The sequence below is a fragment of the Motacilla alba genome, chromosome 7 (genome assembly GCF_015832195.1).
Source record: "Motacilla alba alba isolate MOTALB_02 chromosome 7, Motacilla_alba_V1.0_pri, whole genome shotgun sequence".
NCBI lineage: Eukaryota > Metazoa > Chordata > Aves > Passeriformes > Motacillidae > Motacilla > Motacilla alba.
Window position 1 is genome coordinate 2,557,515 of NC_052022.1, and position 20,999 is coordinate 2,578,513.

Sequence of the window (20,999 nt, forward strand, 5' to 3'; positions counted from 1 at the left end):
TGCTCCATTATGGTTTCCCATGTGATGCTCCCATTTCTCCGTGCTTTGGTGTGGTGAGCCCTGGCACCACTGTCCCACACTTCCCTGGGAATATCTGCAGTGCTCCTGCTTCATCTCCTCAGCCTGGGGCTGGGCAGCCACCCAGCTCCTCAGCAAAGCTTCCAGGACCTGCTGGAGCCACCCAGCTCCTCAGCAAAGCCTCCAGGACCTGCTGGAGCCACCCCGCTCCTCAGCGAACCTCCAGGACCTGCTGGAGCCACCCAGCTCCTCAGCAAAGCCTCCAGGACCTGCTGGAGCCACCCAGCTCCTCAGCAAACCTCCAGGACTGCTGGAGCCACCCCGCTCCTCAGCGAACCTCCAGGACCTGCTGGAGCCACCCAGCTCCTCAGCAAAGCTTCCAGGACCTGCTGGAGCCACCCAGCTCCTCAGCAAACCTCCAGGACCTGCTGGAGCCACCCAGCTCCTCAGCAAAGCTTCCAGGACCTGCTGGAGCCACCCAGCTCCTCAGCAAAGCTTCCAGGACCTGCTGGAGCCACCCAGCTCCTCAGCAAAGCTTCCAGGACCTGCTGGAGCCACCCAGCTCCTCAGCAAAGCCTCCAGGACCTGCTGGAGCCACCCAGAGAGGGTTTAGGTTGGATATTCAGGAAAATTCCTTCATGGAAAGGGCTGCCCAGGGCAGAGGTGGAGTCCCCATCCCTGGAGGGTGTGGGTGGATGTGACACTTGGGGACAGGATTAGTGTTAGCCTGCGCCATGCTGGTTTTTGGTGGAGCTCGATGATCTTAAAGGTGTTTCCTGAGCCAAACAGCCCCAGGATTCCCTGGTGGAGTGTGTAAAAGTGGCCTCGAGCCGCTCTCGTGCCACCACCAGAGTTCCTCACCCTGGCAAAATCCCTGCTTTGCCATTTACTTCGGTAAGGGCACACTTTTGTCCTGGTTTTATCTTTCCTGACCTACTTTTCCTGCTGCAGACCCAGTGCACGCGAAGGCGAGCGCAGCTAGGATTCAGCTCCGACTCAAGCAGCCAGAATGGGAAAAAAAAAAAAAAAAGAAAGAAAAAAAATTAGCTGTAAAAAAATCTGGCTGCCAAATCTTTGTTGTTTAGTAATGCGTGACTTGGAAAGAATCCAGCCCTGGAGTAAGTTTGCACGGCTCATATTAAAAAAAAAAAAAAACCCAACACCAACCCTCTGCTTCTTTCCTGCTAGTCTGATTTCATCTGGAAATCACCAGGATGCCATAAATATGAGAACCTCCAGCCCCGAATTTCAGAGGCGCTGCTGGGAGCAGAGCTGCTCCGAAGGGAAACTTGATCCTCCAGGAGCAGAAAGGGGTTTGGGTTTATATTTGGGGTTATATTTAGTGCCTGGCATGCTCGCTGGGTGATTAGAGCCTTTCCCGTTTTCTGGCATGGGGGAAGTGGTATGTTAAGACAGGATATAATCCTTTCACACTCCGCAGGCAATGTCGCAGTGTGATGTTGGCACCGTGCTAGGCTTCCTTAACCCCACAACATGTTGCATATTCCCTCTTGGCAGCGTTTTCCAGGCTGCAGGCAGTAACCCAGGAGTAATCTTATTACCTAGATCCAACTGGATCTCCGCGGAACGGGGGGCTGAGCGAAACGCGCCCGCAGTCCTTTGGAATTCAATTAAAAACTGGTGGCTCAGTCATTTCTGGGAGTCTGGAGCAGATTTCTTCAGCCTCCTTCTTGGAGCTGACACTTTCATTGAGAATTTTCTGAAATAACAAACATAAACTGCTGGTGCTCCTTCGGATTGCATCCGAAATGCCTTTTGCAACACGTTTTGCTGACAAATGTCAGCAATATCTTTATTTATCTGTACAGTTCGTGCTGCTAGGAATCCTCATTTCTCCCAAATTTGTCAAAAGGGTTTTTGTTTTGGACAAAAGACGCAGCTTGCACAGGTGTTTCTTTACTAGATCTCTGCAAGTTTATCTCCCTTCCCTCCTGCACAGCACAAATGGAATCAAACCTTAAAATCTTTAGGTTGGAAAAGACCTCCAGGATCTTCAAGTGCAAACTTTGACCAAAAGGTTTTCAGAAAAAAAAAAAAAAATTAAAAAAAGTATTTTTCTCAGAAAAAAAATACATAAAAATTCCTGAAAAATCAGAGCACATTACAACAGTGATAAAATGAAGCAAAATCCATAATTTTATTTTACAATAGATGTTTATTCTCTTGCACCCTTGTATTCAATATGCCTATTTAAAAGAGAGAAAAAAAACCAAGAGGAGTTGAATGTAAATTTTTTAATTTTTTTACAAAAATATTTATTCTCCTGCACCTTTCCATTCAATAGATTTATTTATAAGAGAGAAAAAAACCAAGAGGAGTTGGAAGCAAATATTGTGGCTGGTGGATCTTGGTGCTGTTAAAATTTGTACAGGACGAATTTTAAGAGGCATACAAGAAATGTTTATATTTATAGTAATATTAATACTTATTTATATTTATATATTTTATATTTATACACGTCTTGTACCAAATTCTGTGGGAGACAGAGTCAAGCCTCTTCTCCCCAGCATTTCACGGTACTTAGGTCCACTCATCACTTCAAACAATTCCATCAAACTCATCTTGAAACAATTTTTTCGCTTCTCAAAACCACCCCAGTCCACTTTTCCCCCTCTGCTATTTGTCATGAATCAGTCAATGAAAGGAACTGGTCGAACCTTGTGAGTCACCAAGATTTTTAGCTTTTTGCCAGCGTATTTTGCAAGGTTTCTGCCGCTCTAATTAACCACAGAAAGGCAAAGTGGAACTGCTCGAGCCACAAGGGTGCGTTTCAGTGACATATCTGTTGAAGAATGGCAGAAAAAAAGACAAAAGGCATTTCTGGACTTTTGGCTTTGCTGTGCGTGTCAATAGCAGCAGGGAAAGCTGTAAATCACATCCCAGCTCTTTTTTTTTGTGCTCCTCAACCACATTCCTGCCACCAGCGTGCTGCTCACGTCAACAAATAATAGCTCCGATTAATTAAAACGGCTAATTGCATTTGAAATGCTGATTTATTTGGGAATGGAAACACATTCTTTGCAATAATCCTGAGGTTTGAAGGTTTGTTGTTGTGTTTTTTGCCCCCAGCCTGGTGTGAGTCCTAAGGGGGGGCAGGGTTTTAATGCTCTGCTAGGAAGTTTCATGTGGGAATGGAACATAAATGTGGTGTTTCCCCAGCGAGATGAGAGGAGATTTCAGGTTTTACACAGCCCTGGGAGAGGCACTTAGAGGCTTTTCCCAATTAAATGGTTCTGTGATTCTGTGGTTCTGGCTATAGGTGTTGCACACACGTCATCAAACACAGCTCAGAAATCACCTGCACGCAAACTGGGAAGTTGAACGGGTGAAATCGCTTGCCCTGCTTGTTTCCAACATTCTAATGAATAGCTTCCTGTTCCTGCCCTGAATCACCAACATCAACAAAACCCCACTCCCTGGCCACCCGGGGGTCAATCATTTCCTCTGCCAGACCTTTTTCCAGACTTTCTAACCCCAAACAGGGGTGTGTGTACTTTTACTGGTAGTGGGATGTCAGACCTCAAGTGCAGAACCTGAATTTATAAGGTTTGGGGACTGAATTTCAGAGCGTGAGGAGAAAATTGCCTCCTTGCCATATGGGTCTGTCAGTCCATTTCCCTATTCAGCCATTGGATTCTACCTTTTTTTTCCCCAAAATGCAGGCTTTTCTAGGCCAAATATATCCTTTGAGGTTGGAGAAAATGCTGGGGGGGGTATGGTAGACATAGGGGTAGACATAGGAAAGTTTTATTTTTTTATCTATCTATCTATCTATCTATCTATCTATCTATCTATCTATCTATCTATAAAAGATATATTAAAAATACTACATATATAAAATATATAATATATATTTTATATATATATATGTGTATATATATAAATAACATAAAATGGAGATGATTCTGCCTGTTACACCACTATCTATATTTATTTATATTTATATATATTTATATATATTTATGAAATATAATATATACAAGTATATTAAATAATAATAATAATAATAATAATAATAATAATAATAATAATAATAATAATAATAATAATAATATAGAGTGGTGTAACAGGCAGAATAATCTCTATAAAATATGAACAGCAACTCCAGGACAGTTCATTTCTGTATCAAACCTTGGATGTTTTCCCTTCCCACTTCCAAGTTTACTTTGGTGGAGTTTCAATGTTTTGGGCACACTGGATGTTAGGAAACCTGTGTTTGCAGCAGGCCTGGCTGGAGCTTTGGGCTTTGATGAACAAACACCTCCAGGCTTGTTTGGAAAAGCCTCAGCTCTGACCACAGACACCTCACTGGGGCTGGCATTTGTCTGCGTGGGACCAGAGCCAGCCTTGATGTGAGCAGGATTTATGTGCAGCTCGGAAGGGAGAGATTGGTTTATTTTACCCAAAAAACGAGGCAGGGGAGAGCCCAAAGCACAACTGCCAAGCTCAGGCAGGCTCAAGAGCAGATTTGTTCCCCCTTGGAGACTCAGTTTGGAGCGAAGCGCTGCCCGGGCTCCCTGGCTCGTTTGCCAGATGTGGTTTCCCTGTGTTTCAGAGCTCTGATTGTGCCCCAGCTGGGCTGTTTTTGTTTCAGAGCTCTGATTGTGCCCCAGCTGGGCTGTTTTATGGCTGGGCCTGGACCTGCAGGAAAGCAATGAAAGATTCTGTGGCTCTGGAGGGACAGGGAGGTGGCAGGAGAGAGCTGGCCCCGGGGAAAAGGCAGGAGCTGTTATCCCTTGCAAGCCACCGTGCCTCCTGAGCATTAATACCTGCAAAACAGATGTGGGAAACACCCTGCCCACACTCCCAGCAAATGTTTCCCTGCTCCAGAGGCCCCTTTTAATCCTGCTGTGACTGCTAATCTAGATCTGTTATGGGGGGAGGATTATTGCTCTACGCCGGTGGGAGTGGGGGCAGAATTCCCAACGAGCATCCAGGGATTTGTGCTTACGTTCATGCAGGAAAATGGCTCATTTGTGTGTTTAGATTTAGCAGAGAGGAGAAAAAAAATCAGGGTTTAGGAAGGTGGGGCCTCCTGGGCACATGGTGAAGGTGCAGATGCAGGGTTTTACCCCGGGAGTTTGTGCATGGGAGTTGATGGTTCTCCCTTTTCCTGGAGAACCTTCCAGGTGTGTTTGATTCCCACTGGTTCTCCCAGCTCCAAGCCCATCCCAGTGCCTGGTTTTGGTTTAAGCTGATAAATACAGACACGTGGCCAGTGCTCATCAGCTACTGGAGCTCCTGTCCTGGTGTGTGGAGATCTGAACCAGGAATTTCCTGAGAGCTGCCACACTTCAAACCAAAGAATTATAATTCATTGTAGAGGCAAAAAAACCCCCGAGACAGGGGCCTTATTCCACCTTATTCCAGGTGTTCTCCAAGCCACCAGCAGTGCCCAGAGAGGCCTGGGGAGAAGATGATGCATTGCAGAAAAGCTCCCTTTTGTATGGAATGAATTGTTCTGACAACTCTCACACTGGGTCTGTGTGAGTCTCTGGAGAATGTGAAATTTAAATTTATTTTTAAGGAAAAAAAACCCCCTGAAATATGAATTTGTGTGGAGCGGTTAAGAGCTGTGTGTGTTTGGTTTTAATATCTATCATAAGAGACAAGGGTTTTGCAACGGGATGTTTTATGCAGGATTTCTTGGGCTTGGAATTCCTGTTGAACAGCCAGATCCCAGAGCTCACTAAAACCTGGGATAGTGCTGGAAACAGAGCAGCAAAGTTAGCCGAGAATTAAAGATGGTGACTTATATGGGAGCTGAAAAATTACCCCTTGAATGCATCACCTTGGAAAAACCCCACCAATTTCTGCTCCCTTGTGCTGCCTGGAAGTTTTAATCCATTTTTAAAACGAGGGAGCTCAAGGCTGCTGTGCCCGGGCCCGTGCTGCATTATTGAAGAGGAGACGTTGGGTCATTACTAATGCAGAGGAGCACCCGGACCTTTGCTCTTTGGTTAAACACGCAGATCCTGGAGAGGAGATTACAGCAGGATGAAGTACAATATTTTTCAGACTTAAGTGAGCTCAGGTTGAAAAACTTGCATTAAAACCCCCCATAAAATGTGAAAGCCTCCTCTTGCACGTGCCAAGCTGAAGTGGTGGCGTTTGGTTTGTTAGGTTAACCTTGGTTCAAGGAAGGTCCTTTGGAGCAACGTGTGGGGCAGAGGAAGGAGGGAGATGCTGCAGGGCGTGGGGGCTGCTGCTTTTCCCTAAAACTCTCCTGGTTCTTGGAAGCAGGGTCAGGAGTCACTCTTCCAGCTGCTCCCAGCACGATTCCAGGCAGGGCTTGCTGACAGGGACTTATGGGCCACAGCTGGGCCTGGGCTCAGCAGGAGAAATGTGAAATATCCACCCCGAGCAGGGAACGGCGCGGCAGGAATCGGCCTCTGCTTTGGGGTTCTGCTTCTTCCTGCACCTAAATCCCACTCAGTCTCCCCAGAAAAATGAGGATGTACAATCCTAGGGTCACTAAGGCTGGAAAAGCCCTCTCAGATTGAGTCCAGTGCTCCCCCAGCAGTGCCAAGGCCACCTCTAGCCCATGTCCCCAAATGCCACATCTCCCAACCTTTTAAATCCACTCAGGGATGGGGAATTGGTGTCAAGGGGAAACAAAAGTTTTCCTTTCCCAGCTGCTTTATCTGCTGCCCACAGCAGAGCTCAGGGCCTTGAACTGGCAGGGAAAGCCAGGTGGTTGAGGACGTTTTGGGGCAAGCTGCAGGATTTTCCTGAGGAATGCGCGCACACCGGAATGAGCGGCAGCACATCCCACTGCTCCGGCTCTGGGGCCATCGTCTGGGAGCAGTCACAGCTCTGAGACATTCCCAGACAAATGGCAACAGAGTGTGCTCACCCAGATGGATAAAAACCCCTCTGGTAATGACAGACAAACTGTGCAACAGGACAGGAATGTCATGCATGATCAGGTATTTCAGCTCGAGCATTCAGGTTTTTTTTTTATTTTCCCTTCAAGTCTTTGGGGAAGGTGGGTTCAGCAGCTCAAGAAAAGAGATGCCAGAGTTTCTGACAAGTTAATTAAGCTTTCACTTCTGAGTATTATATGTACAGTGAAGAAAAGAAACTTAATTGTCTTTGCAGTGCCTGACAAACCCCAAGAAAAATGCCTGCATATTTTCTCAGTTTTGTCTCTATTTTTGATACTTATTCAGTGTGAGCATTATACTTTCATGGCTTTAATTAAAAGCCAAGTTTTGGAAGCTTCTCAAATGGTAGTTTTGGTACAGAGATGTGTGCATTTAAAGAAATATTTATGTGAAATCTAAAGCCTAAAAGGAACAAGAGAGGCTTGAAAATGGATCAGCTGCCTCCCTTTATATATTTTGTCCCTCCCATCTCACGGTGTTTCAGGTAACTCAAGAAAAAGAGGGAATGCTGCTTTGTTCTCTTCCAGGGATTTATGATCTCTGAGTCCTCATACAAATACGACAAGCAGTTCTGCTTTTGCTAAGCCCCAAATTTCTCAAAGTATTTCTATTTTAATTGTTCTGTGCAGTACATAAGCAAATTTTAGGTTTATAAGTATCTTCATCAACAATTCCTAGAGTGTATCTGTGACAGGAGAAGAGGAAATGGCTTTAAGTTGGGCCAGAGGAGGTTTAGATTGGATTTTAGGGAAAAATTATCAATGCCAAGGGCTGTCCAGCCCTGGCACAGCTGCCCAGGGCAGTGGTGGAGTCCCAATCCCTGAAAAAAAATGTAAAAAATATGTGTATGGGGCACTTGTGGGCACGGGGCAGTGCTGGGGAGCAGTTGGACTCGATGATCTCAAGAGTTTTTCCAACCTTAATTATTCCATGATCTATAATTCTGTATTTCTTTTTCATCTGCAGCCGTTCTGCCCTTTGCTGTGAGAGTTGTTAAAATATAGTTGCTATAAAATTGAGAGTGGCACAGGGAGCATGAATAATGAATGATTATTCACTATTTCATGATAATTCAATAATGGAAGAATTGAAATTATAAAGGAGCTGGAGAAAAAAAGAACTAAAAGAGCTGCTTATTCATAGAATACTGGAATATCCTGAGTTGGAAGGGCCCCACAAGGATCCAGCTCCTGGATCTTAGCAGGGTGTAGGAAGTCAGGAGTTCTCTGAAGGGTTACTCAGCACTGGAGGCACAAATTTATTTGTGGCTGTTAAATCTAAAAGGATGCAATTATTTAATTGATGAACTTGTGTCAGTGCTTAGCACAGGCCATTTGCCATGAATGTAACTCTGAAGGGAAGCTGTGAAAATGTGTAAATATATAAATATCTACCTGCTGCCTGGAGGTGTTTGCCAGAGAAGGGAAAGGGAGGGAGCTCTGCTCTCCCAGACTGAACCAAGACTTCCTCCCAGCTCCTAGTCAGCTTTTCCTTGGACAGTTTTTCCTGGAAACCCATTTTCAAGCTGGTGCATTAAATAGTATTTCAATCTCTGACTCAAAACTTACTGGAAATCCAGTTATCAACCTTAGGAGAGAGATAGGGATCTAAGGCATGATGAGCAGGTTTGGCTGAGCACAGAAATATCAGAGGCTGATTTAAGGGAGTGTTTGTGTGAGTGTGTGTGAGCAGAGCTGCTCCAGGCAGGAGGAAGAGCTGACTATTTATTTATTTATTTATTTATTTAATTACTCAGCTCTGCCAAGGCCTAAAATCAGATTTTTAAATGGGAAACTGAATCCTAGAATGAGTTTTTTTTTTTTTTTTTTTTTTTTTTTTTTAAGTTTCCCCTCCCTCTCTCTTTTTTACTTTTGGTGTTTTTATTTTTTTATTTTTTAATTGCCAGAATAAAATATTTATTGAGCAGGCTGCCTGGGCAGCACACAAGCTCTTGCTTTCTTTTCCTGCAATCTTCTGTTTCAAGCACCACCTAATGGCATCGATGCACAGTGCAGAGCATCCCCGCATCCCACATCCCTGGGTCCTGATCCCCATATCCCTGCATCCCACATCCCTGGGTCCTGATCCCACATCCCTGCATCCTACATCCCTGAGTCCCCACATCCCTGGATCCTGATCCCACATCCCTGGATCCTGATCTCACATCCCTAGATCCTGATCCCACATCCCTGGATCCCTGGATCCCACATCCCTGGATCCCACATCCCTGGATCCCACGTCCCTGGATCCCACATCCCTGGATCCTGACCCCACATCTCTGGATCCCACATCCCTCCATCATGATCCCACATCCCTGGATCCCACATCCCTGGATCCTGACCCCACATCCCTGGATCCCACATCCCTGGATCCTGATCCCACATCCCTGGATCCCACATCCCTGGCTCCTGATCCCACATCCCTGGATCCCTGCATCCCACATCCCTGGATCCCTGCATCCCACATCCCTGGCTCCTGATCCCACATCCCTGGATCCTGATCCTACATCCTTGGCTCCTGATCCCACATCCGTCTGCTGCCTGCTCTGAGCAGGAGAAAGCAGCACAGCTTCGGACGCCACATCCCAGGCCAAAAGTGGAGTAGCTGGAGGGAGCTGGAGTTGGTTTTCACAGCCTACCCCAGCCCCAAATGCCCAGGATATTTGGATTTCACCGTGGAAGTGCATTATCCCACAAAGTCTGCACTCACCAGAGCAGGCAGCACCACTCCAATGATTTGCTGATAGAAACAGGGAAGTTTTAACTCTTTAAAACTCTTCTATTTTCAGTTTGCACTTCTTATTCCCCCCCTCGTTTTTCGGGAAGGGAGCCCAGAGCAGGAGCCTTGCTCGCCTTGGCTGCCCCTTGAAGGAGCTTTTTGCATCATTAAAAGATCTCAGATGTGCTCCTCCCGTGCCACAGGCACAGCTACAGATCACTTGATAAGGCAAACATGCAGAGCAGAGACTTGTATCAATAATTAATTCCCTTTAATCCCGAGTTTCTGGGGAGCCTGGGAACGTGGCTTTCCCAATAGCCCATCCGAGCAGCTGTGCAGGAGCCAAGGTTTCGAGTAAAGCAAGTAGGCAAATGACCCTGCAGGAAGGGCTGCTATCAGATTGATACCTTCCCCAAACCATTTGGAGTTCTGCACGTCAGCACTTTGGAACAAAGCAGCATTTAATCAGAAACTCCTGCAGCAGCTTCAGTTTTGACCTCTGTAATCATTCTTCATGCCTAGAAAATGCCATTTCGTTACTCTCCTGTCGCTCTTCCATCCTTTCCTCTCCTCCTCTGCTGCTTTTTTCTCATTTCATTCATTTTTTTAGCACGATCTCGTGGCTGCCAGACCTCCTGATGCTGCTGGGAGTCTTGTCAGATGTGAGATCCATCCCAAATCCACAGTGGTCGGAGCTGTGGCACGAAAGGACACGTCCAGCCCTCGCTGGTATGAAAGAGACTCCGAAAATATCAAACCCAGCAGTTAAAAAGGGTTCTTTTAAAGCTGTCTCCTACTTTGGGAGTTCAAGAGCTGGCTCTGGTTTCTAAATCTCTGAGGCTGGCACAGAGACCTGAGCTCTCATCTCGGGGTTTTTGACACTGCTTGAAAACTCCAGGGCTGAAGGGGAGAGGATGGAGGTGTCACAAACCCGGTGTGTGACATTGAGGAATTGTCCTGGAACACGCCAGGAGCATCCCAGGAGCTGCAGGGCTGGGAAAGCTCTTTGCTCCCCCTCTCTGCCTCCTGCTGCTCTTGTCCAAAGGCACTGAATTCCCAAACCTGGCAGTCAGGAATTAAAGATCAGTCGTGCTGCAGGGATTTGTCTCTGGAAGCAGCGGCTTTCCAGTTGGGTTTCGTTAGGAAGGGGATTTCAATTAACATTTGTACTACACAGCTCTCTTCTTGTGCAACCTTTGTTACCATGAATCAGAGATGCTGGACCATGACCTTGAAATTACATGTATTAAAAAAAAAAAAAGTAATTAATTCCACATGACAGTGAGTTTCCTGAGCAGACAGGGTGTGGGAGACAGTTTGTACATCCCCTACTTCTTGCAATTCCCTACATGAATTATGGGCCAGCTGTGCAGCACAAGAAAGTGGGGAATTTTAAAAGGAACTTCTAATGTCTTTTTATCTTCTTTTTTTAATAATCCAGTGATAAAATCACATTAAATGCACACAGGGTGGGAGTAGCTCCTGTTTTCGTGTCATGGAATCGTTTGGGTTGGAAGGGACCTCAAGGATCACCCAGTGCCACCCCCTGCCACGGGCAGGGACAACTTCCACTGTCCCAGGCTGTTCCAAGCTCCATCCAGCCTGGCCTTGGGCACTTCCAGGGATCCAGGGGCAGCCCCAGCTGCTCTGGCAATTCCAGCCCAGCCAGGAATTCCCAATTCCCAATCTCCCATCCATCCCTGCCCTCTGGCAGTGGGAGCCACTCCCTGGCTCCTGTCCCTGCAGGCCTTGTCCCCAGTCCCTCTGCAGCTCTCCTGGAGCCCCTCCAGGCCCTGCCAGGGGCTCTGAGCTCTCCCTGGATCCCTCCCTTCTCCAGGGGAACATTCTCAACTCTCCCAGCCTGGCTCCAGAGGGGCTCCAGCCCTTGCAGCACCCTTGCTAAGGAAGTCCAGGATGCCACATCTTGTTTTCCATCTCTCTGCTCAAAGTTGTAGGAGTTGTTTCTGGAATGGCACAAATCCAGCAAAGCCTCTGGTCTGTGAGCTGCTCCCTGGCTTCTCAAACAGCAGCTTTATCCAGGGATATGAGGGGATTAAGTGATATAATTATTTTATATAAAATGTGCTGCCACTCCGGCTGAGTGTGGCAGTGGAGGCAGCCTCAGTTCCAGGGTGGGGAGGGGCTGCTGCCCATGGAATGTGCCCAGGGGGGTGTTGGGTGCTCTGGATCCCAGCAGGGATCCCAGTGCCTGTGGCACCCTCTGGATATGGTCAGATGCCTTCTGGAGACACCTGGAACACTTTCAGCCCAAGCAGGATGACGTTCCATGAGATTTCTGTCCTTCCAGCAGAAGTTCCTGGTGAAAGGGGCTGTTCTGGGATTAAGTGAATTATCCCATGCCAAAGGCAGGTCACACTGTGGTGATTCTTGTGGGCCCCTTCCAACTCAGGATATTCTATGACACTTTGCATGGAGTCATATTTTCATTTTTAAAAAGGTGTCTAGAATCAAAATGCTGAGGCTGCAAGTGCAGGAACCCTGGAGTTTTGCCAGGAAAAATGCACATTTTTCATATGATCATTTCCCACACTTATTTAATAAAAAATAGCACGGCCTTGTGATCACAAATGAATTTTACAATGAATGCAGTGGAAATTATTTTTTCCAGTGCACTTGGAAGCTGCAGGAGTTGTGTTCAAGGAGAGCAGAGCTACCTGAGCAGGGCCATCCATCCTTGTTTTTGTTGGAGACTTTAATACCCTGTGTTTAGTTTCCCTGGTAGTAACTTATTTTTAAGAGGTTAAGAGCTCATTAAGATAAGATGGAGTGAAAGATGGAGCACACTGGGAAGGAACTTTACCCATAAACTAATTTAGAGCTCAGTCACATGGCAGCCAGGCCCAGCTTTGCTCACACAGCACACGATAATGACACGTTTCAGGATTGCAGCTGAGAACAAATCTGACAGATCTGCGCACCGTGCAGTCGCGTTTGCTAATGTTGGTTTTGAAACAGCAAAAAAATCGATCCCACTTGGAAATGTTTTCTTGGGAAAGCTGTGAATCTGTCTCAGGATTGCCTGGTAATGGAGCTGGGCGTGCTGGCAGCAGGAGCTGGGGCTGGTGGCCACCTGGTCCATCCATTGTGGACAATTCCTGATGCTGCTCCAGCTCTGGCTCAGCTGCCCTGGATGCTCCCAGCATGGAAACTTCTGTCAGGCTTCCAAGGGAGAGTAGGGACATGGAGCATCCATAACCTGGGCTGGAGATCACCCTGAGCTCCTTCTGAGCGTGTCCAGGGCAGGGAACCCAGCTGGGGAAGGGGCTGGAGAATCCCTGAGGGAGCTGGGAAGGGGCTCAGCCTGGAGAAAGGAGGATCCAGGAGGGAAAAGCTCTGCAGCAGAGCCTTCCTCAGACTCTCCTCATTTTTTTCCCCCCTTCACGTTTTCTCCCACTTTTTGATTTTCCCCTCATGGCAGGAGAGACCCTGCGGGGCTTGAGCATGTCCAGGGAAGGGAAGGGAGCTGGGAAGGGGCTGGAGAATCCCTGAGGGAGCTGGGAAGGGGCTCAGCCTGGAGAAAGGAGGATCCAGGAGGGAAAAGCTCCGCATCAAAGCCTTCCTCAGACTCTCCTCACTTTTTTTTCCCCTCACGTTTTCTCCCACTTTTTGATGTTCCCCTCATGGCAAGGGAGACCCTGAGGGGCTGCAGCGAGAGCAGGGAAGGGAACGGAGCTGGGAAGGGGCTGCAGAATCCCTGAGGGAGCTGGGAAGGGGCTCAGCCTGGAGCAAAGGAGGATCCCCAGGGATCTTTTCCCTCTCTGGAATTCCCTGCCAGGAGGGCACAGCCGGGGGGGTCGGGCTCTGCTCCCAGGGAACAGGGACAGGAGCAGAGGGAACGGCCTCAGGCTGGCCCGGGGCAGCTCAGGGTGGATATGAGGAGGATTTAGAATTTCTTCGCAGAAAGGGTTGTCCAGCCCAGGGCAGAGGTGGATTCCCCATTCCTGGAGGGATTTCAAAGCCATGTGGATGTGGCACTTGGGGACAAGGGGCAGAGTGGCCTTGGCAGTGCTGGGAACAGCTGGAGTGGAGGATCTTGGAGGTCTTTTCCAACCTGAACAATTCCATGGTGCTGTGATTCTATCTCCAGGCAGAGATTAGGGTACTGCTCAGGGTTAAGGAATTTTTTGGTCACACCTGGATCTGGACAGGTCACAGAGCAGCTTTTCCCCGTGCCCCCTGTGCCAGTGAAGGTGCCCTCCTGCACCCCCCTCCCTCTCCTGTGGGTGATAAGGTGTGCCTGGCAAAACTCTCTCTCCGAGGGATTTTGGAACATGCTCTCTCCAAGTCTGAATTTGATCATGTCTTGCTGTGCTGCAAGACATCTGTTTGAGGGGGTTTTTGGAGAGGACTCCGAGATTGCTTCCCACAGTGATGAGTGAAGGGAAAGAAGCTTCCATAGGTGTTCTCCTGGCTGAGTTCCTGCTGGAACAATTATTTCAGTGCTTCTGGGATTTCATTATGGTGTGTAATTAGTGGAGGTGTCAGGAAAATTTGAGCCTGGGATAAGCAGGATTTTATCACTCTAGATCTTAATAAATCAGTATTCGAGGTTCAATGTTTGGAAGGGGTTTGGAGGTGTGGGTCTGAGCTGGGGCTGCAATTCTGGGTCTGTTCCTTGGAGAAAAAGGCAAAATAATTCCAATGAGGGAGCAGAGCTCCCTCTCCTTACTTTATAATCATCACACATTAAGAATTCACACGCTGACAGCTAAAACAGCTCCACCAAATTGGGACAGCTGGGTATGTGTCCAACCCCTGTGATCCTTCCTCCTGTCTCTAGTTCACTTCTTAAAATACAGGTTTACGTAACAGGTCACATTTTTTATTTATTTTTTTTTTTCTTTCTCCCCAAAAGTTCCTAAATCTTTCTAACTTATTGGAGAGGTTTCTGAACTTCCAGAATATGTCTGGATAAATTATGCAGGTTGAGGGGTGAAGGGATTGCTCTGAACTCACACTTTTCTGTGGTACCTGGGGTGCCTCCTGCACAAACCCTCTCAGGGAATCGCTGTGCTTGTCTCTGCAGAGCTGGGCCTGGGAGCTGATCAAGTTTGGGAAACATAATTCCCTATCAAAACAGAGGAAACAAAACTCTCCTCTTCTGCTTTCCTATTTTGCTGCCAGTGTTTCAGTTTTCTTCTCTTCCAGGGAATTAATTTTGCTGTAGCTAAATGCAACACCTCCTCTGGAATGCCAAGCAGAGGGGGAATACTGCAGCACGTTTTCAGCTTGAAAACAAAATAATTGCTTTAAAAATAGCCTTATATTTCTTCATTTTATGACGTGCTCTCTTTAGACTTGATAATCATCCTTTCTTGTACTCGAGATACCTTCCCTCCCCACACCCACTCTCTCCTATCCCCCTGAAATTCGGGAGGAATGGGAGAAGATCTCTCTGGCAGCTTTATTTCCACCACCACAGGAGATGGAGGCAGCCACTCTTCCAAAGGGTTTGGGGGCAGAGATTTTTAACATTTTTTAATGAGGTTTTAATCTCTTTCAGAAGCATTTTGGTCTCTGCAGCCACAGTTTGGACAATCCCTTCTCCAGGGACCACAGGAGTTTGTAACTCCTGGAGCAAGGAGCAGGTCCATAGCATTGGCCACATGTGGCTTTCTTTTGAGGGCTTTAAAAATGGGCATTTTCATTTGAAAAAAACCAAAAAAACCCCAGACCCCAGCTGTTCTCTGTGGGTGCAGAGGTGTGGGGAGCTGGGAATGAAAGGAGCACGAAGCACTCCGAGGGATGTGATCAGATAATAAAAATGAAGGGTTTTGGCTGCAGCCAGGCTGACAGTTTGGAGCTAACCTGGCTTTCTGCAGCATACCTCAGGAATGACAAACGGGGAGAGCAGGTGGAAACAAATCCATCCAGCTGCCACAGCCCAGGGGAAGTTGGAAGGAGCCTGCATCCAGCAGGTCCCTGCACGTCGTGGGGAAAGAGGCTGCTTGTTCACAGTGCACTGGTGAAAAACCCATATTTTCTTAATGCCTTTTTAATGAAAAAAAAAAAAAATCAGATGCTGGATAACTTTTTCATTCCTTCTGTTTTTAGCTTGGCTCTCAAATGTTTCTGAGTTTTCTGAGAGCTCCCTGTAATGCTGGGCAATTCAGAAAGAGAGGAGGCCCACTTGGAAAAAATCTGTTTTGGGGAGGGTAAAGGCTTTTGTTTGGCTCTGAATGACTTTTGCAAAGGGAGTTCATTCTTTACATTCTGTTCTTTGTTGTGGCTCGGCCGATTTATGAGTAAACAAAACACTTAATGCCCATTTCTGTGTAGGATTTGATGAGGATGACGTGCAGAGTTTGAAGGGAAACTTTGGGGTGAATAGAAAAACAAGGCTCGAGAGTGGTGAATTCTTGCTGAGGAACAGCAGATTGTGCAAGAGTTCTCAAAAAGATTAAAAAAAAGAGGGGGGATCAGTAATGATTCTGTGTGTTTGCTGTCTTGAGAAACAGGCTGGGAATGAACTGTTCCCTGCTTCGGGCTCTTGTTAAACAAACCCCTCTCCTGGATATTTTCATCCCACTTTCAAGAGGAATTTTCCCATCCTACTCAAGAGCATCAAAATCCAAGAGAAGGGTGAGGAAGATGCTGTGAATTCGAAATCACGTGAAATATTGAGAATAATTTCAGTTAATTATTAACTTTTCTGCAGTCCCTGGCCTGTCCTTGCTTCTGGCACAGAGAGCAGAGCTCGGGGAAGCACCTCCTAGTTTTCCCCCTGGATTTCTCGTGGCACAGGCTCGGTGCAGGTGATTCCCTGTTCCCTCCTGCAGGAATTCACTCCTAATCACAGCTCCCTGTGCATTTGGTGCTGGGATTCATGCAAATCTACTGCAGAGCAGTTTGCTTTCTCCCTCAAAAATCAGAGACAGCAAAAGAGAGAGGGAGGAGTATTTTGGGAGTCCGGAGAATTTTGCTTCCTCTCCATTTCTTACCGTGAGCAATAACCTGAAGGCTTCCCTTGAAAATTTTTGGTGGATGATTCCAACTCTTAAAGGTATTAAAGAACCTCACAGAAATTAAACTTTTTTTTTTAATGGTTTCTGTTCAATGAATAGTATTTCATTGTTCTTATAAAAACTGAGCTTTTCTTAGGAAAAAAATCTGTGTTTTTTTCCTAGTGGAATCTACTCAGCTGGGAATGAGAAGTGTGGCCTTGAGGTCTGGTGATTAAAGGGAGCTTTAAATGTGTGAAACATTTCTCACATTAAAAGTCTGTACAGGGAGAACAGTTAATACCACAATTAACCTTTGTTAAAATGCCTCTGATATCCTACGCTGTTTGATTTGATTTATTATATTGCATATATAATATAATAAATACAATTAATATACCATATTATCTATTTTTTTTATAAATCCAAGTCAGGGATTTACTTCACTACAGGAGCAGCATCAGAAAAACAACCATGAGAAATTAAGGTGAGCTTTTTGTCACCTGATTCTGTGTCTTATTTAAATCTGGGCACAGATCTCAGTTGAACATTTCAGTGGTGATGACAAAGAGCTCAGGAGGGAGAAAAATTTTAAAGAATAATCCAAATTATAATTGAGCATCCTGTCCAGGCCTGGGACCTCCAGGGTGAGAAGGACCTGGAGCTGCTGGAGGAAATCCAGAGGATGCCACGGAGCTGCTCTGGAGCCAGGCTGGGAGAGCTGGGGGTGCTCATCTGGAGAAGGGAAAGATCCAGGAGACTTTTCCAGGGCCTAAAGGGCTCCAGAAGAGCTGGAGAGGGACTGGGGACAAGGGCTGGAGAGGGACAGGAGCCAGGGAATGGCTCCCACTGCCAGAGGGCAGGGATGGATGGGACACTGGGAATTCGGAATTCCTGGGCTGTGGCTGCCCCTGGATCCCTGGCAGTGCCCAAGGCCAGGCTGGATCACCCTGGTGTCCCTGCCCATGGCAAGGGGGTGGATCCAGATGATCTTTCAGGTTCCTTCCAACCCAAACCAGTCTGGGGTTTTATTCCTGTGATTTCTTTGAGAGCCTCTCACATGGCCCAGCTTTGGATGGAATCAGGGCAGCTCAGCACTCAGTGCTGGCACTGCACATCACCTCCTTTTGTCTTTAGTAAGGAATTTTTCCTTCTCTCCGAGTGGCCTGCAAGATCCCAACCCTCTGGGCACAATAATTCCAAAAGTTTCTGGAGGGGGTCCCTTGCAGTGAATTCCAAGATATTTTGAACAGAGAAATAAACTGGAGCACATCTATGGGATAATGCACTGAAATACTGAAGAGAAAGAGGGAATTTTTCCAGAACAAACACTGATCCATGGCAATTCCACACAAGCAGAGCTGAGACAACTGAGCTGAGCCATCCCAGCACTTTGCAGAGTGAGAGAAGTAAACAGGAGACTCAGGAGAACAGGCTCTGGGAGCCCAGCAGAGCTCCAGGAAGGAGCTTTGGAATGACAACAACAACAACAACAACAAGAAGTCAGGAGGAGAGTTCATCGTCAGCCTGGCAGAATCCCCCTGTCATCTGCAGAGGAGCTCATCTGCCAGAGCCTGCTGCCAATCCCCACAGTTCCCTGCCTTCACAGGTCCCAAGTGTGCAGCTGGGAGGCTCCTGAATTCCACCCCTGAGCACTGGCAGCCCGGGAATTTGTCAGCAGGCGCTTCCAGCCCGGCGGTGGCTGTGCAGAGCCGCGCTCTGCTGGGCTGCAGGGAAAGGAGGGAAACCACGACATTGTCTCACTGGTTTGCTTTTATAGCTGGGGTTTGACAGGCCTTGATGGCTCGATTGTGACTGGAACTTCATTGTACATAGTTGGATATGTGTGCGTGTGTATATATATCTTTCTATATCTATATGTATATCTAATCTATATCTATATCTATCTATCTATCTATCTATCTATCTATACACATAGATATATATCCCTGGAAGTGTCCAAGGCCAGACTGGACAAGTTGAACAAAATATAATAAAAAAAATAAAATACATAAAATTTTATAAAATAAAATATATAAAATATATAAAATAAAATATAAAAATATAATATAATAGATAATATTAATATAAATAATAAATTATATAATATTAAACGAAATAATATTAAAAATTGTTAGATGTATGTGTATGTGTCTATATATATATATACACATATATACATATATATATATATATATATATATATATAAAATCCAAGGCCAGATCGGACAAGCTGGACAAAATATAATAAAATAGATAATATTAATATAAATAATGATTAAAAAGAGTTGGATGTGTGCATATCTATATGTCTATATATCTATATATATAGATAAATATATATATACAGAGATACACACACACATATACATTATATATATATATATACACATATATATCCCTGGAAGTGTCCAATGCCAGACTGGAATACCTGGAATAAATGTAATAAAATATACAATATTAATATAAATATATAAGATATAATAATAATATAAATAATACTAAAAATAGTTGGATATGTGTATATATCTATCCCTAGAAGTGTCCAAGGCCAGATTGGACAACCTGGAATAAATATAATAAAATATATAATAATAGTAATAATAATAGTAATAATAGTAATAACAACAACAACAACAACAACAACAACAACAAGAAGTATATATATACACACACATATCCCTGGAAATGTCCAAGGCCAGACTGGACAACCCGGAGTAGTGGAGAATGTCCCTGCCCATGCCCTGGAATGAGATGAGCTTTGAGGTCCCTTCCAACCCAAACCATTCCATGGTTCTCTGATGGTTCTACACATCATCCACTCACATCACCGTTATTTTCTATTTTGCTTTTTTCTGTCTAGCCCTAAACAATTCTTATTTCCCACCATGCAATACCTGAATGCCAAAATCTGGTTGATCTATTATTCAAATGATTTTTAAAAATATTTTTAAACTTGCTAGAAATACAACAGCAATGATTTCTCATGTACATTATTTCCTTTTTTCTTTGCATTTCTAGACCTGTGAAAAGTAAGGAAGCATTGCTTTGATAAACAGAGGTCTGTTTAAAGTAGTTTGCTGAAGACCACGTAAGAAATCTCATTTTTAGCAATGGTCTGTGGACTCATCTCTTTTTAACTGAGTATTTGAGAAATTCTGGGCAAAATTGTGCCTTAAAGGCACAGCTCTGAAGCGATATCTGTGTGGAAGAAAGGGAGACCTAAGAACAAAAAAGTCTTTTTTCATGTGGAGTTCACTTTGTAATATCTGGGAAGCACATTTTGCAGTGGGAAGGCTGCCAAAAGCCTGGCTGTGTAGTAAATAAACATTTTGGGGAAAAGCTGGCTGAGAGAAGACGGTTGGTGAAGGAGGATCTGAATGTCTGCTTATCCCTTTATTTGTTCTCATTATTTCTGACCTTGTGTACGGCACCTTTATTGTCTGGTGGATAACTGACAGGTTCATCCTCTTGGATTCCTGCAGGTGTCCAAGGCCAGGCTGGATCTTGGAGCACCCTGGCGTAGTGGAAGTGTCCAGGGGTGGGACTGGATGAGATTTATGGTTCCTTCCAACCCAAACCATTCTGGCTGCAGGTGCAGACTCCTCCTGCTCTGAAATGTGCTCTGGGGGAGCCCCATGCCACAGGGAGAGAGCAGCAAGTCCTGGTTGTTGTCTCCTCCTGGCACCCAGAGACTGCTGAGTGCGATCTGCTCAGGAGTGGAACTGTCACACACAAAGGGGACAAAACTTTTAGTGGCTTTTTAGGTTAAAACGATCACAACAACATGTCTTGATAGAAGTCAGACCCCTCTATCTGCCATGCTCTTTGGGATTCTGATGACGAAGGGAGGATGCCAGGACATCCTTTGCTGCTTTGCCTGGGGGTGCTCAGCCTGGAGAAAAGGAGACTCAGGGCTGCCCTCCTCACTCTCACAGCTCCTGAAAGGTGCCTGTGCTCAGCTGGGGCTGGGCTCTTTCTCCAGGAGCTGACAGAACCAGAGCACACAGCCTCGAGCTGCACCAAGGGAAGTTTAGGTTGGATATCAGGAAAGAGTGATGAAGTTCTGGAATGGCTGCGCGGGGAGGTGTGCAGTCACCATGCCTGGGTGTGTTTAACACAGCCTGGTGTGGCACTGGGTGCCAGGGTTCAGCTGAGGAGCTGGGGCTGGGCTGGACTCCGTGATCCTGAAGGTCTCTCCCAACCTGGTCATTCTGTGATAATTCTATGAATTCCCTGCCTGGTGCTCTGGGTTGAATTAAGATCAATAACTTCTCTCACTTTGATCAAACTGTGCCTTACCCTGCTGGATCCCACTTGGCAGAGCTCCTGGTGCAATAACTGCTGGAATTTGATTGCTGCCTTCGGCATTCCCGCCCCGTTGGGGAGCACA